This window comes from Amblyraja radiata, chromosome 19 (assembly GCF_010909765.2).
Source record: "Amblyraja radiata isolate CabotCenter1 chromosome 19, sAmbRad1.1.pri, whole genome shotgun sequence".
NCBI lineage: Eukaryota > Metazoa > Chordata > Chondrichthyes > Rajiformes > Rajidae > Amblyraja > Amblyraja radiata.
In genome coordinates this window covers 3,835,416-3,851,031 of record NC_045974.1, presented here as the reverse complement: position 1 = coordinate 3,851,031, position 15,616 = coordinate 3,835,416, and the positions used below count along the sequence as shown (strand labels likewise).

The 15,616-nt window shown below is 49.0% G+C and overlaps 1 protein-coding gene across 4 annotated transcripts in view; it reads right to left on the bottom strand.

The window, feature by feature from the left end:
* dennd2a (DENN domain containing 2A) overlaps positions 1-15,616 on the bottom strand; it is a 97,034-nt gene that overhangs the window by 77,225 nt on the left and 4,193 nt on the right. Inside the window, exon 1 of one of the 4 annotated variants that reach the window (XM_033037481.1) lies at positions 9,577-9,632. The exons of the other annotated variants lie outside the window; for them this stretch is intronic. The gene's annotated coding sequence lies outside the window, so the exon portion shown is untranslated. Of the gene's footprint in view, positions 1-9,576; positions 9,633-15,616 lie in introns of those variants that run through there. 4 annotated transcript variants of the gene reach the window in all.

Below are 15,616 nucleotides of genomic sequence, written 5' to 3'. Positions count from 1 at the left end.
TCGAGAGTTCTCCCCAGTTTCCCCCGATTCGAACTCGGAGAATTACGGAAATAGCCGCTCGTAGGTACTCGGGGGGGGGGGGGGGGGCTCTCGTGGACATTTTTCACGCTGCTGAAAAAACTTCACGAGTTACCGCGTTTCCCCGAGTACCTGCCGTCAGCGTTACGAGCCGCTACGAGACGTCCCCGAGCTCCGACGTACCCGCTACGTACATTCTACGTCCTTACCACGAGTTTGATTTTTTTTTAAACTCGGGAGAGCTCTTGAATTACCTCGTACAGTGGGACAGGGCCCTTAAGCAACTGATCAAAATATCAAATGGAGGCAGCACAAGGGATTCTGAGGACAGAAGGGCACTGAGGGTAGACATCAGCCTTGTCTGATAAGAGACCTCGAATGTAACACTCCTGGGTTCTGAGCTCAGCGTTGCGCAAAGCCACAATCTACATCGTGGAGTTACGACGTCTTCTCCAGCCACAACAGAAACATTTCTGGTCACAGTGCGTTCACCCAGATATTCATCGCAACGCTTCAAGGTTAAATAACGCATATATTCTCAATGCCACCCCAGTCCTCATCATTCCCTTAAACTTTAGACTTTACTTCATATGAGGAAAGATTGAAAAGACTAGGCTTGTATTCACTGGAGTTAAGAAGGATGAGGAGGGGGGATCTTATAGAAACATATAAAATTATAAAAGGACTGGACAAGCTAGATGCAGGAAAAATGTTGGGCGAGTCCAGAACCAGGGGCCACAGTCTTGGAATAAAGGGGAGGCCATTTAGGCTGAGGTGAGAAAAAAAACTTTTTCACCCAGAGAGTTGTGAATTTGTGGAATTCCCTGCCACAGAGGGCAGTGGAGGCCAAGTCACTGGATGGATTTAAGAGAGAGTTAGATAGAGCTCTAGGGGCTAGTGGAGTCAAGGGATATGGGGAGAAGGCAGGCACGTGTTATTGATTGGGGACGATCAGCCATGATCACAATGAATGGCGGTGCAGGCTCGAAGGGCCGGATGGCCTCCTCCTGCACCTATTTTCTATGTTTCTACTTTAGCCTTATATAGACCCAGCGCATAGAACATGTCCTGCGGCCCACCAAGCCCGCTCTGGACCAGCGGACACGAGCACTGTCCTACACACAGTCCAGGGACAATTTCACCAAAGCCAATTCGCCTACAAGCCCGTGGATGGGAGTGTGGGAGGAAATCTGAGCACCTGGAGAAAACCTACGAGGTCACAGGGAGAACGTGCAAACTCTGGAGCCGTAGTCAGGATGGACCTGGGCCTCTGGTGCTATGAGGTAGCAACTCTACCGCTGCGCCACCATGCCAAGATGGAAATACTGGCCCACTGCAGGGCAATGAGGGTGCATCTATTAGATTTCGCAGGAGATACAAGGCCATGGCAGCTAGGTTCATGGAAAGAGCAAGTCACTCAGTAAGAGTTGGGAATGTAAAGATAAAGGGACGGTCTAACACTACTAGGTTTTACACGAGCAACATCAAATGTATGGGCACTATGAACGTATACACAGTTTCGCACAGTTTTCTACCTATATTTTTTTACTCTGAATGAGAATGTAATTTTGAAATTAGACATAAACTCCCACTAGGCCCCAATTCTCCCGCCATCACCAACACTAGGACCAACACAGTGGACAATCAACTCACCAATCAGCCGGTCTTTGGTCAATGAGGGGAAGAACTTGGCGGCACAGCACTGCAGCGGGTAGAGCCGCTGCCTCACAGCGCCGGAGCTCCAAGTTCGATCCCAACCTCGGATTGCTGTCTGTACGGAGTTTGCACGTTTCCCCCATGTCCCAAAGACATTTGGGTTTGTAGGTTAATTGGCCCTCTGCCAAATGCCACCAGTGCTTGGGGAGTGGATGAGAAAAGTGGGATAATGTGGAACTAGTGTGAACGGGTGATCGATGGTCGGCATGGACTCGGTGGGCCGAACGGCCTGCTTCCATGCTGTATCCCCAAACTGAATTAAACTGGCAAAGTTGATGCCTTAAGAGAGAATTTGCAAACTCCACACAGACAGTAACCAAGGTCAGATTGAACCAATACCCTCTGGAACTGTGAGGTAGCAATGTTAAGTGCCACACTTTAATACACAGAAAAATGTTCAAACGTCTGTTAAATTACATTTTACGATTAGATTAACTCAAGATATCTTCCAGAGACAGCAGATGCTGGAATCTAGAGCCAAACACACATTTGCTGGAGTAACTCAGCGGGTCAGGCAGCATCTGTGGAGAACATGGATAGGTGACGTTTCACAGAGTGCTGGAGTAACTCAGCGGGTCAGGCAGCATCTGTGGAGAACATGGATAGGTGACGTTTCACAGAGTGCTGGAGTAACTCAGTGGGTCAGGCAGCATCTGTGGAGAACGTGGATAGGTGACGTTTCACAGAGTGCTGGAGTAACTCAGCGGGTCAGGCAGCATCTGTGGAGAACATTGATAGGTGACGTTTCACAGAGTGCTGGAGTAACTCAGCGGGTCAGGCAGCATCTGTGGAGAACATTGATAGGTGACGTTTCTTCAAACTGACATTTCGGGTCGGGACCTTTCTTAAAACTGGAGAAGGGTCCCAAGCGAAAGTGTTGCCTGTCCATTCTCCGCACGGATGCTGCCTGACCTTCCGAGTACCTACGAGCTCTGTGTGGGACCGGCAGCATCTCTGAAGAGAAGCAATGGGTGGCGTTTCGGGTCGAGACCCTTCTTCAGAATGTTCAGAATTTCCCTTTCATTTCCCTTTCCCCTGACTTTCGAAGGGTCCTGACCCGAAACGTCACCCATTCCTTCACTCCAGGGATGCTGCCTGTCCCGCTGAGTTACGCCAGCATTTTGTGTCTATCTTCGGTTTAAACCAGCGTCTGCAGTTTCTTCCTGCATGCTCCGTCTGCTTTGGCTCAGGATGTCTCCTGCCAGGCATTGAAAATCAATCACACCTCTGTCATTTCCTCTCCCAACTTGTCTGATGCGGAGTTGGGTGGAAATGTACGTGAGCAGAGAGCTGTAGAGACTTGTGCTAGCCCCCAGGCTGAGCGGAGAGTGGCCCCACACCTTCCCTTTGATGCAAAGCTGTGCAAATGAGGCATCCATCATCGACAATTAATCAAAGGCACTCCACATCTTGTCACTGGCACATCGGTTCACCGGGTCAGGCCCATGCATGCAACAAGGAGCATTCACAATGGCAAAGCATACCTTCGCAATACAGCCACTGTGAGATTCGTGCAAGCGGGCTCCCCAGACAAGGCTGAATTGCGTCTTAAGAAGGGTCGCAACCCGAAACGTCACCCGCCCTTTTTCTCCAGAGATGTAGCAGATTACACACTCTCACCTGTGCAGGCATGTTGGAGAACTGGCGATGAGTTCAGTCTTCACCACTTTGGCAACAAGTTCCAGATCCTACATGTCTGAAGAAAGGTCACAACCTGAAACGCCGCCAATCCATGTTCTCCAGAGATGTTGCCTGACCCGCTGAGTTACTCCAGCACTCTGTGAAACATCACCTATCCATCTTCTCCACAGATGCTGCCTGACCCGCTGAGTTACTCCAGCACTCTGTGTCTATTCCCCTGCTTTCCTCGTTTGTCCCTGCTGCCCTCTTCAACAAAGGCACAACAGCGACTATTCCCCACTTTACTCCCAGATCACCCGTGACTGTAGAGGAATGAAAGATCTTCGTGAATTGAAGATCCCAGAAATCCCTTCATTCCCCTCAATATTTGGGGATAGATTCCGTCTCTTTCAAGACGCCCCATAACAACCACATCTTATAGTTGTCATGCCCTATAAATGCAACATATTCCCCCCCCCCTCCTCACCAACATGCAGGCTCTTCACATGGTGAAGACAGAAGCAATGAGCCCATGAAAAGCCTTGTCCACTTCCTCTAAAACACAGTGAGAGACAGACATGTATATGCCCCCAGGAACATCCCTTAAGCAGGGACATGACCAAGTGTTCTTGTCTCAATAGGTCTACTTGAGAGACTGTTCTGAAGACGCCTCGCTCTCAAGAACGCACCGACATTATACAAGCAAGGACAGTCTTCAGATAAAGGACGACACCTTTGGAAGGCAACACTCAAAGACCCAAGAGAAATATCCATCAGGGAGACTCGCCAAATATCTAGAGTGGAAGGTAGACCTACAATCTTTTGACTTGAAGAGGCAGAAATAATTTTATGTCTCTTAACCAATCTAACCAGCGGTGCAATTTTACATAATTCTGGACCCATTCTAGGTACAGCATGGAAACAGGCCCTTCAGCCCACCGGGACCGTGCCGACCAGCGATCACCCGTACACTAGTTCTATCTGTCACACACACACGGGACAATTTACAGAAGACGATTGACCTACAAAACCCGCGCGTCTTTGGAGCGTGGGGGGGAAACCCGAGCACCCGGAGAAAACCCACGCCGGTCACGGGGAGAACGTGCAAACTCTCCGTACGGACAGCACCCGTAGTCGGGATCGAACCCGCATCTCCGGCGCTGTGAGGCAGCAACTCTACCGCTGCGCCACCGTCATTTTACGTCCCAGAAACCGACCTAACATTTGGGGCAATTTGGCATAATTTGAGATAGATAGTTCTTTCGGGAGCTTATTTAAGAAGAGCTGGTTTCCTTCAATTAATTAATTAAACTCAGCGGGTTTATGAAAAATGTTAAACTCAGCAGGTGAGGCAGCATCTATGGAGTGAAGGAATTAGGCAACCTTTCAGGCTCGAAACCCTGAAGGAAATAGGCAACGTTTCGGCCCGAAACCCTGAAGGAAATAGGCAACGTAGACAAAAATGCTGGAGAAACTCAGCGGGCGAGGCAGCATCTATGGAGCAAAGGAAATAGGCAACGTTTCGAGCCGAAACCCATAAGGGTTTCGGCCCGAAACGTTGCCTATTTCCTTCAGGGTTTCGGGCTCGAAACGTCGCCTATTTCCTTCACTCCACAGATGCTGCCTCACCCGCTGAGTTTCTCCAGCATTTTTGCCTACCCTAGAAATACTTTGAATGAGTTCCATCCCCATTCATTTCCTTAGGCCAAGAGAACATTTTTCAGTGCAACATATGTTAATGACGGATTCTTTTCATTGACATTTATACTTAATCTGTAACATAGAAACATAGAAAATAGGTGCAGGAGTAGGCCATTCGGCCCTTCACCGCCATTCAATATGATCATGGCTGATCATCCAACTCAGTATCCTATACCTGCCTTCTCTCCATACCCCCTGATCCCTTTAGCCACAAGGGCCACATCACAAGGATTAGTCGCACACAATGTTAACGTCATTATCGACAAAAGTTTTCACTGTGTCAGATATTTTTTAATGGTTTAAGTTTTGTGGAAAATCATTTCCTTTCAAAAGACGAATTTTGTTTTTTTCGTGTTGGAGATAGGGCGCGGAAACAGGCCCTTCGGCCCAACGAGTCCGCGCCGGCCAGCGATTCCCGCACACTAACACACTAGGGACAATTTAATTTGCTACTGACACCTATCCATGTTCTCCACAGATGCTGCCTGACCCGCTGAGTTATGGTGCAGCAGCATCTATGGAGCTAAGGAAATAGGCAACGTTTCGGGCCGAAATCCTTCTGGAAATAGGCAACGTTTCGGGCCGAAACCCTTACGGGTTTCAGCCCAAAACGTTGCCTATTTCCTTAGCTCCATAGATGCTGCCTGACCCGCTGAGTTACTCCAGCACTCTGTGCATTGCACTGGACTTGTTCCATCTCAGATCGGGGTGGGACGGAGGTCCACTGCTACTGACAGCCACTGGGATGGAGGTCCACTGCTACTGACAGCTAACCTCGGCCGAACCCCGGCCTTTGAGTTTCTTGACCTGTACTTGTAGGTCAAGTTACACAAAGCACCAAAACGAAAAAGGTGCCTCTGGTCAGATACGGGACACACACAACATGGCATTCCTACCAATATTGGTGTGGATAGATGCAACTGTGCCAGATGAGTAGATGAGAACCCTTTCAGGAGGTCATATCCCCGTCTTGGCCCCGTTGTCACCTCTTCATGCCCAGTGCAGCACAGGAACAGGCCCTTCGGCCCACTATGTCCGAGCCAAACATGATGCCAAGAAAATGTCATCTCCTCTGCCTGCATATCGATGATGGGTCACTTTCTTCCCAGCTGCCATCAGGCAACTGAACCATCCTATCACCAACTAGTCCTGATCTCCCATCTACATCATTGGAGACCCCGTGGACTAATCTGACTCCACTGGACTTATCCTGCACCAAACATTATTCCCTTTGTCCTGTATCTGTACACTGTGGACGGCTCAATTGTAATCATGTATTGTCTTTCCATTGACTAGATAGCACGCAACACAAAATCTTTTCCCAGCACCTCGGAACAAATGATAATAAACCAAACTAAACCCCTCAATACGCATTGATTGCATTCATGTTGATTGGTCAGCATGCAAGACAAAGCTTTTCACTGTACCTCGGTACACGTGACAATAATAGGCCTCAACGTAATCCAATTGATTATCTGATCGGTGCAAGAAGGAGCTGCAGTTGCTGGTCTGAAGAAGGGTCTCGACCCGAAACGTCACCCGTTCCTTCTCTCCAGAAACGCTGCCTGTCTGTCCCGCTGAGTTACTTGCCGATCTAAAAGCCTCCAAAACGTTACCACGGTACCTGCCTCCACCACCAACCCTGGCAGCATGACCCACCACCCTCATTGCAAAATAAACTTGTCCGACAAGTCTCCTTCAAATGATGCCCCTCTCAACTGCCCTCTAACCTTTGACATTTCAACCCTGGGCAAAAAAGGTGTTTAAGAAGGGACTACAGATGCTGGAAAATCGAAGGTAGACAAAAGTGCTGGAGAAACTCAGCGGGTGCAAGGAGCGAAGGAAATAGGCAACGTTTCGGGCCGAAACCCTTTACGGGTTTCGGCCCGAAACGTTGCCTATTTCCTTCAGGGTTTCCGCCTGAAACGTTGCTGAATAGGTTCTGACTGTCTACCCTATCTCTGCCTCGGTTTTATTCACTCCTACAGGGTCTCCCCTCAACCTCCGACGATCCAGAGAAAACAAACCCAAGGTGTTCAACCAAAGGGAACTGCTTCAGGTTAGAACCCAGCATTAAGGATACGTTGCTTTCTAAATATAATGTGAGGGTTTGTGTGACAGCCTCTAGTTATACTGATAGATACATCCTGCATCACTGCTTCAACATGGAGCCCAGGTTGTCTAATAGTGAAAGCCTTTGAAATTTAATATTCTTCTGCGCTGGCATTTCTTGTGCAAATAACAAATGTTCAGATAAATGCAAGGTGCAAGGCTAACAACCAGCGTCACTCTGACTCCTCGGTGGCCCAACGTCTGTGGTATTAACCCAACACAATCAAAGACTTGTCCCTGTCCCACCCCGGTCATTCCTTCTTCTCCCCGCTCCCGTCCGGCAGAAGGTACAGAAGCTTGAAAGCCCGCACCGCCACCAGACTCGGGAACAGCTTCTTCCCCTCTGTTATCTGGCTTCTGAACGGCCCTTCCACAAGCTAAGGGCACTGTCTGATTCACCTCTACCCCATTGCCTCATACTGTGTTTTGTATTGAATTCTGTCTTTACTTTGTGTACTAGTCATGTCTCTACTATTTATTTCATTCCCCTTACATGTTTTTCCTCTACATGCTCAATTTTTGTAAGGTGTCCTTGAGACTCTTGAAAGGCGCCCATAAATAAAATTTATTATTATTATTATTATTGCGGACATTGGACTTTGTCTGTGGAACCGATGCGCTACAATATACAACTATATTCTGCACTCTCTATCTTCCCCTTTGCACCACCTATTATGACAATAGACAGCAGACAATAGGTGCGGGAGTAGGCCATTCGGCCCTTCGAGCCAGCACCGCCATTCAATGTGATCATGGCTGATCATCCACAATCAGTATCCCGTTCCTGCCTTCTCCCCATATCCCCTGACTCCGCTATCTTTAAGAGCCATGTCTAGCTCTCTATTGAAAGCATTCAGGGAACTGGCCTCTGAGGCAGAGAATTCCACTGTTGTACTTGAGTTTGGCTCGATTGTCTTCATCACAGTGAGGAGGTGCCTGGTGGACTCACAGTGGTGGATGTTAAATCTGTGTTTATTGTGTGTTTTTGTTATTTTATTCTCTGTTATGGCTGCAAGGCACACAATTTCGTTCAGGCCTTTCGGTCTGAATGACAATAAAGGATACTTATACTTATACTTATGTAGATTGGACAGCATATGTAAAAGAATATGTGATTCTGTTTGTTTGTCTTTTTGCACAAAGTCCGCGAGCATTGCCACTTTTCATTTCACTGCACATCTCGTATGTGTATGTGACGAATAAACTTGACTTGACTTGATGCAAGACAAAGCTTTCCACTGTACCTCGGTACGCGTGATGATAACAGACCCGAACGCAAACCCATTGAATACAGAAGAGTAGAATACCAAACGCAGATTCATAGATTCATGCCACAAAATCTCTCGCCTAGAACGGCCAGCTTTTTCTCTTTAGGTATGAGCTCATGGGTCTCTGAACACAATTCCCTGCCATGTGGCTAGATGGAGCAAGGACTTAAAGCTACACACCACACACAGACACTATTCCTCAGCCAGCAATTAAACAAAACTCCCCACATCTCAGAGGAACCTCGGGAGACAGGGATGGATCGCAGACCCAGGGAGGGAGAGGAATTTGGAATCCACGAAAAACACAAATAAGTGGCAGCAGCCTTTCAGAGAGCAGTGGGCAGGGAGTTGAACTTTACACCACGGCCACACAGATAACACACACTTTATACAACAGGAAGCAAGGGATTCTACATGGGGTCATCCAGAAATACACAGCCCGAGTCTGAGAAATGCAGCGGATTAAAAATAGCAGATTCATAAAACAATGGAATATACACAGCATTCTCCCCGACTCCCTGAACTGTTGGCTAGACTTCTCCGTGAATCAGTTCTGCTATTTTATTTCCCGTACACAGATTGGGTAATCCAAAACAGGCAAGCAGAGAGGGGGGCGGGGAGGGGGGGTGGGGGGGCAAGGGTATGTGTTAGTTAATGTGCCAATGTCCTACCTTACCGAGTTTGTAGCAGCTCTCCACATAGCTGTGGCACACACAGCAGCCTCTGGCAAGCATTTGTCTGTGTTTCTTTCCACAAAAGTTTTCTTGGGAGGGTAGGGGTGGGTGGGGGGGGAGGGAGGGAGGGGACACACCTCCACCTTCAGCTTCCGAGAGGCGGCGAGACACAATCCATGGTTTCGAGGCAGCAGTGAGAATCCTTCCGTCTGCTCTTTCTCCAGACTCTCCCTCTGTCTCTCCCTCTCGCCAGATCTCGCTGCTTGCTGCCTCTGACGTCTCTCCCAGCTCCTTCCCCCCCCTCCCCTTGTTCCCACACTTCCCCTCCCTTGACCTCCACTGACTTCTTCCCATTGAGCCACTCACCAGCTGCCACAGAATAGGCCCGTAACCACAGCAACCCTTCTTCCCTCTCCAAATCTATAAGGGAGAGAAGAAAAAACACACACACACACACACACACACACCACAATAAACACAGATTCCTCAGTTCCAGGCACGTCACATCTACAATTAACAGGGCAGCAAGCCTGCAGCTCGAATTCTGCTGGAGAGCTTTGTGACCTCCTTCACCAACCTCCCCTCCCCTCGACAGAAGCAGTATCTTCTCCCATTAACCCCAGGACAAAGGGCACAATGGGTTAAACCTAATGCCTGCAGCCATCGCTGCTTACCAGGGTAGACTTCACAATTCCCGCTCCCATCTCGTACAAACAAGTCCAGCGGGCAGCTCGGTTTCATTTCTGGGTCGGGTCTTTTTCTCCCCCCAACTCTCTCCGAGGCTAGTCAGCCGGAGACCACCGACACAAGGCAACGAAGCCATCCCCAGGGGAAGGCAGGCTCCCTCCAAGTTAGAGAAGGGTTCCGCACAAATCAGCAATGGTTTCCCAGGAACACAAAAATGCTGGAGAGACTCAGCGGGTGCAGCAGCATCTATGGAGCGAAGGAAATAGGCAACGTTTCGGGACGAAACCCTTCCGGGTTTCGGCCCGAAACGTTGCCTATTTCCTTCAGGGTTTCGACCCGAAACGTTGCCTATTTCCTTCAGGGTTTTGGCCCGAAACGTTGCCCATTTCCTTCAGGGTTTCGGCCCGAAACGTTGCCTATTTCCTTCAGGGTTTCGGCCTGAAACGTTGCCCATTTCCTTCAGGGTTTCGGCCCGAAACGTTGCCTATTTCCTTCAGGGTTTCGGCCCGAAACTTTTCCTATTTCCTTCAGGGTTTCGGCCCGAAACGTTGCCCATTTCCTTCGCTCCATAGATGCTGCTGCACCCGCTGAGTTTCTCCAGCAAACTTGTCTACCTTCGATTTTCCAGCATCTGCAGTTCCTTCTTAAACACAATGGTTTCCCAGTCTCATTTTCACACATTTAAAAAATTTGATTTCAGTTTATGTTAGTTTAGAGATACAGCGCAGAAACAGGCCCTTCGGCCCACCGAGCCCGTGCCAACCAACGATCCCCCGCACACTAACACTGCCACTGCCACTATCACACACACACACACACACACACACACACACACACACACACACACACACACACACACACACACACACACACACACACACACACACACACACCCACACACACACACACACACACACACACACACACACACACACACACACACACACACACACACACACACACACACTAGGGACAATTTACAATTTTAACCAAAGTCAATTAACGTACAAACCCATACGTCTTGGGAGTGTGGGAGAAAACCGGAGCACCCGGAGAAAACCCACGCAGGTCACGGGGAGAACGTGCAAACTCCATACAGACAGCACCTTGGTCTCTGGTGCTGTTAGGCAGCAACTCTACCGCTGCGCCACCCTGGTACATGTACTGAACACATAGTACATAAGTGATAGGAGCAGAATTAGGCCATTCGGCCCATCGGGTCTACACCGCCGTTCAATCCTGGCTGGTCTATCTTTCCCTCTCAACACCATTGTCCTGCCTTCTCCCCATAACCCCAGACACCCGTACAAAACAAGAAGCTATCAATTTAAGAAGGAACTGCATATGCTGGAACATCGAAGGTAGACAAAAGTGCTGGAGAAACTCAGCGGTTCAGACTGAAGAAGGGTTTCGGCCCGAAACGTTGCCTATTTCCTTCGCTCCATAGATGCTGCTGCACCCGCTGAGTTTCTCCAGCACTTTTGTCTGCCCAAGAAGCTATCTCAGCCTTAAAAAATATCCACTGACTTGGCCTCCACAGCCCTCTGTGGCAAAGAATTCCACAGATTCACCACCTGGAGAGGAAACACTTTTTCTCACAGAGAGTGGCGAGTCTGTGGAATTCTCTGCCTCAGAGGGCGGAAGGAGGCCGGTTCTCTGGATACTTTCAAGAGAGAGCTAGACAGGGCTCTTAAAAATAGCGGAGTCAGGGGATATAGGGAGAAGGCAGGAACGGGGTACTGATTGGGGATGATCAGCCATGATCACATTGAATGGCGGTGCAGGCTCGAAGGGCCGAATGGCCTACTCCTGCACTTATTGTCTATTGTCGCTGAGATATTTGCGACATAGTTCATATGTGGAAGACATTTGGCCAAAACACGAGGGTGCTGCAGGAACTCAGCAGGTCAGGCAGCATCTGTAAAGGGAATAGACAGGCAGTGTTTCCGGTTGGGATCTTTCTTCAGACGCCAGGTTCCAGCATCGGCAGCATCCTTGTGTTGGAATTTGCCTACACGACAGCATGATGTCATTCTTTTTGTTTTGCTTAATTTTACATACAGCGATAAAAGGGCGTTTTGTTTTAAAGGCACAAGTTGCCGGACGGCCTTGGACTGTAACTCTTCTCTACAAAGCTGCCCTGCTGCATCAATGCATCCCTGGGCACAGATAGTCTCAGACCTGTGTACGGGGTGATCGCTGGTCAGCGCAGACTCGGTGGGCTCAAGGGCCTGTTTTTTCCATGTATCTTTAAAGTCTGAAGGGTCTCAACCTCAAACATCACCTATTCCTTTTCTCCAGAGATGTTGCCCGACCCTCTGAGTTAAAGCCCTGTCCCACGGTACGAGTTCATTCCAAGAGCTCTCCCGAGTTTAAAAAAAAATCAAGCTCGTGGTAAGCACGGAGAATGAACGTAGCGGGTACGTCGGAGCTCGGGGACGTCTCTTAGCGGCTCGTCACGCTAACGGCAGGTACTCGGGAAACGCGGTAAGCTCGGGAAGGCTCGTGAAGATTTTTCAACATGTTGAAAAATGTCCACGAGATCCCCGAGTACCGACGAGCGGCCATTACCGTAAATCTCCCAGTTCGAATCAGGGCAAACTCGGGAGAACTCTTGAATGAACTCGTACAGTGGGACAGGGCTTTTACTCCAGTTATCAACCCCAGGAAGTATATGCCCCAATCAGCATCGATGGTGCTGAAGTGGAAATGGTTTTGTGCATCAGGCTCCTTGCCGTTAATATTACCAATGATCTGTCATGGACCATCCACCTTGATGCAACAGCCAGGAAGGCACTAAAACCTCTACTTCCACAGATTGAGAAAATTCAGCATGTCTCCAAGACTCTTACCCACGTCTACAGATGCTCCATGGAGACCAGTCAGACCAGACAGATTGTAGAGAGTTGTAGATGTAGCCCAGTCCATCACACAGACCACACTCCCCACCATTGTAGATGTAGCCCAGTCCACCACACAGACCACACTCCCCACCATTGTAGATGTGGCCCAGTCCACCACACAGACCACACTCCCCACCATTGTAGATGTAGCCCAGTCCATCACACACACCACACTCCCCACCATTGTAGATGTAGCCCAGTCCACCACACAGACCACACTCCCCACCATTGTAGATGTAGCCCAGTCCATCACACAGACCACACTCCCCACCATTGTAGATGTAGCCCAGTCCATCACACAGACCACACTCCCCACCATTGTAGATGTAGCCCAGTCCATCACACAGACCACACTCCCCACCATTGTAGATGTAGCCCAGTCCATCACACAGACCACACTCCCCACCATTGTAGATGTAGCCCAGTCCCACACAGACCACACTCCCCACCATCGATTCCATCTACACTTCACGCTGCCTCGGGAAAGCAGCCGACATAATCAAAGACTTGTCCCTGTCCCACACGGTCATTCCTTCTTCTCCCCGCTCCCGTCCGGCAGAAGGTACAGAAGCTTGAAACCAGACTCAGGAACAGCTTCTTCCCCTCTGTCATCAGGCTTCTGAACGGCCCTTCCATAAGCTAGGGCGCTGTCCGATTCACCTCTACCCCATTGTGGACATTGGACTTTGTCTGTGGAACCGATGCGCTACAATTCTTTGTAGTCGAGTTGAACAAGAACAAGCCGTTTAGATAGCACGCTAAACAAAGCTTTCTGTGTCTCAACACAATAAACTCAACCTAAACCTTCTCCACAGATGCTGCCTGATCTGCTGAATTACTCCAGCACTTTGTGGGGTTTTTTTATATGCCCGCAAATGCAGTTCCTTGTTTCTCCAGCCTTCCTTAGCTCAGTGTAGTTTATTGTCACGTGTACCGAGGTACAGTGAAAAGCTTTTATCATCGCTAGTTCTGTAGGATAGTGCTGTTGTACAATCGACATTTCGTTCAGACCGAAAAGTCTGAATGACAAATAAAGGATTCAATTCAATTCAATTCAAAACAAGGTCATCGCTGGTGGGTGCGGACCCGGTCGGTGGGCCGAATGGCCTGTTTCCACACTGTATCTCCAAAATCTAAATGTCCCTCAGGGTCGACAACTTTTATTTTGGGAACTGCAGCCTCTTCCGCGGATGGGACAGGAGGTGAACGTTGGTCAGGGGCTGGGTGCCTCCTTGTCCAGCTATGAAGGCTTCTAATACGACAGATGGCACAATGGGCTAAGTGTTCGGCTGGCAACCGGAAGGTAGCTGGTTCGAATCCCGCTTGGAGTGCATACTGTTGTTGTGTCCTTGGGCAAGACACTTCACCCACCTTTGCCTGTGTGTGTGAATGTAATTATGTGAAGCACTTTGGGGTCAATGCAAGTTGACTAAAAATGTGCTATATAAATAAAGAAATGTAATTTAATTTAATTTAATACATGGGCAAGCTGACAATATTATATTCACACACTGGTCAACACCAACCTCAACCACGCCATCTAGTGGGCCTGTGAGCAACTGCTGCACAACCGCAGACACGGAACTCACAATCACCACACACTGGAACCACAGGACCACAGCAAACACAGTAAATGATCCCAAACCTCATACAGCCTGCTGAAATGGCAGCGTTAAAAACCAGGCTCCGTTCTCTCATCACCTATTGCAGTAATGTCCACATTTTTAATTTAGAGATACAGCGCGGAAACTGGCCCTTCGGCCCGACGAGTCCGCACCGACCAGCATTAACACTATCCTACACACACACACACACATTGATACCAAGCCAATTCACCTACAAACCTGCACGCCTTTGGAGTGTGGGAGGAAACCGAAGATCTCGGAGAAAACCCACGTAGGTCACGGGGAGAACGTGCAAACTCCGTACAGACAGCACCCGTAGTCGGGATCGAACCCGGGGTTCAGGCTCTGTAAGGTAGCAACTACTGCTGCGCCACCGTTTCGCCCTATATTCATTGTTAATATTCTGCAATTAGGAGAGGAATCATTCATTTCTACAGCATCATTTCTAGCTGTAGTTTCATTTCTACTTCCTCCAGTTAATATGCTAGCTATTAGGTTAATATCCCCCAAAATATCCCAGATATCCAGATAAAACATATGGAAAAATATCACAGATATATTAAATAGAACGTATATATACGGCGGCGCAGTGGTAGAGTTGCTGCCTCACAGCGTCAGAGACCCGGGTTCGATCCTGACTACGGGCGCTGTCTGTACGGAGTTTGTACCTTCTCTCTGTGACTGCGTGGGTTTTCTCTGGGTGCTCCGGTTTCCTCCCACACGCAAAAGACGCGCAGGTTTGTAGGTTAATTGCCTCTGGCAAGTTGTAAGATTATCCCTGGTGTGTGTAGGAGAGATAACTGTGATTGTTGGTCGGTGTGGACATTGGTCTCCAGAAACTGATGCGCTACAATGCTGAGAACTTTATCCTGCACTCTGTATCTTCCCCTTTGCTCAACCTGTTGAACATGAATTTGGCTTGATTATATTAATGTCCGGTACCATCTGATTTAAGTAGACAAAAATGCTCAGCGGGTGAGGCAGCATCTATGGAGCGAAGGAATAGGTTACGTTTCAGGTCGAGACCCTTCTTCAGACTGATGTGGGGAGGGGGGGCGGGAAGAAGAAAGGAAGAGGCGGAGACAGTGGGCTGTGGGAGAGCTGGGAAGGGGAGGGGAAGGAAGGAGAAAGCAGGGACTACCTGAAATTGGAGAAGTCAATGTTCATACCGCTGGGGTGTAAACTGCCCAAGCGAAATACGAGGTGCTGCTCCTCCAATTTACGCTGGGCCTCACTCTGGCCATGGAGGAGGCCCAGGACAGAAAGATCGGATTCGGAATGGGAGGGGGAGT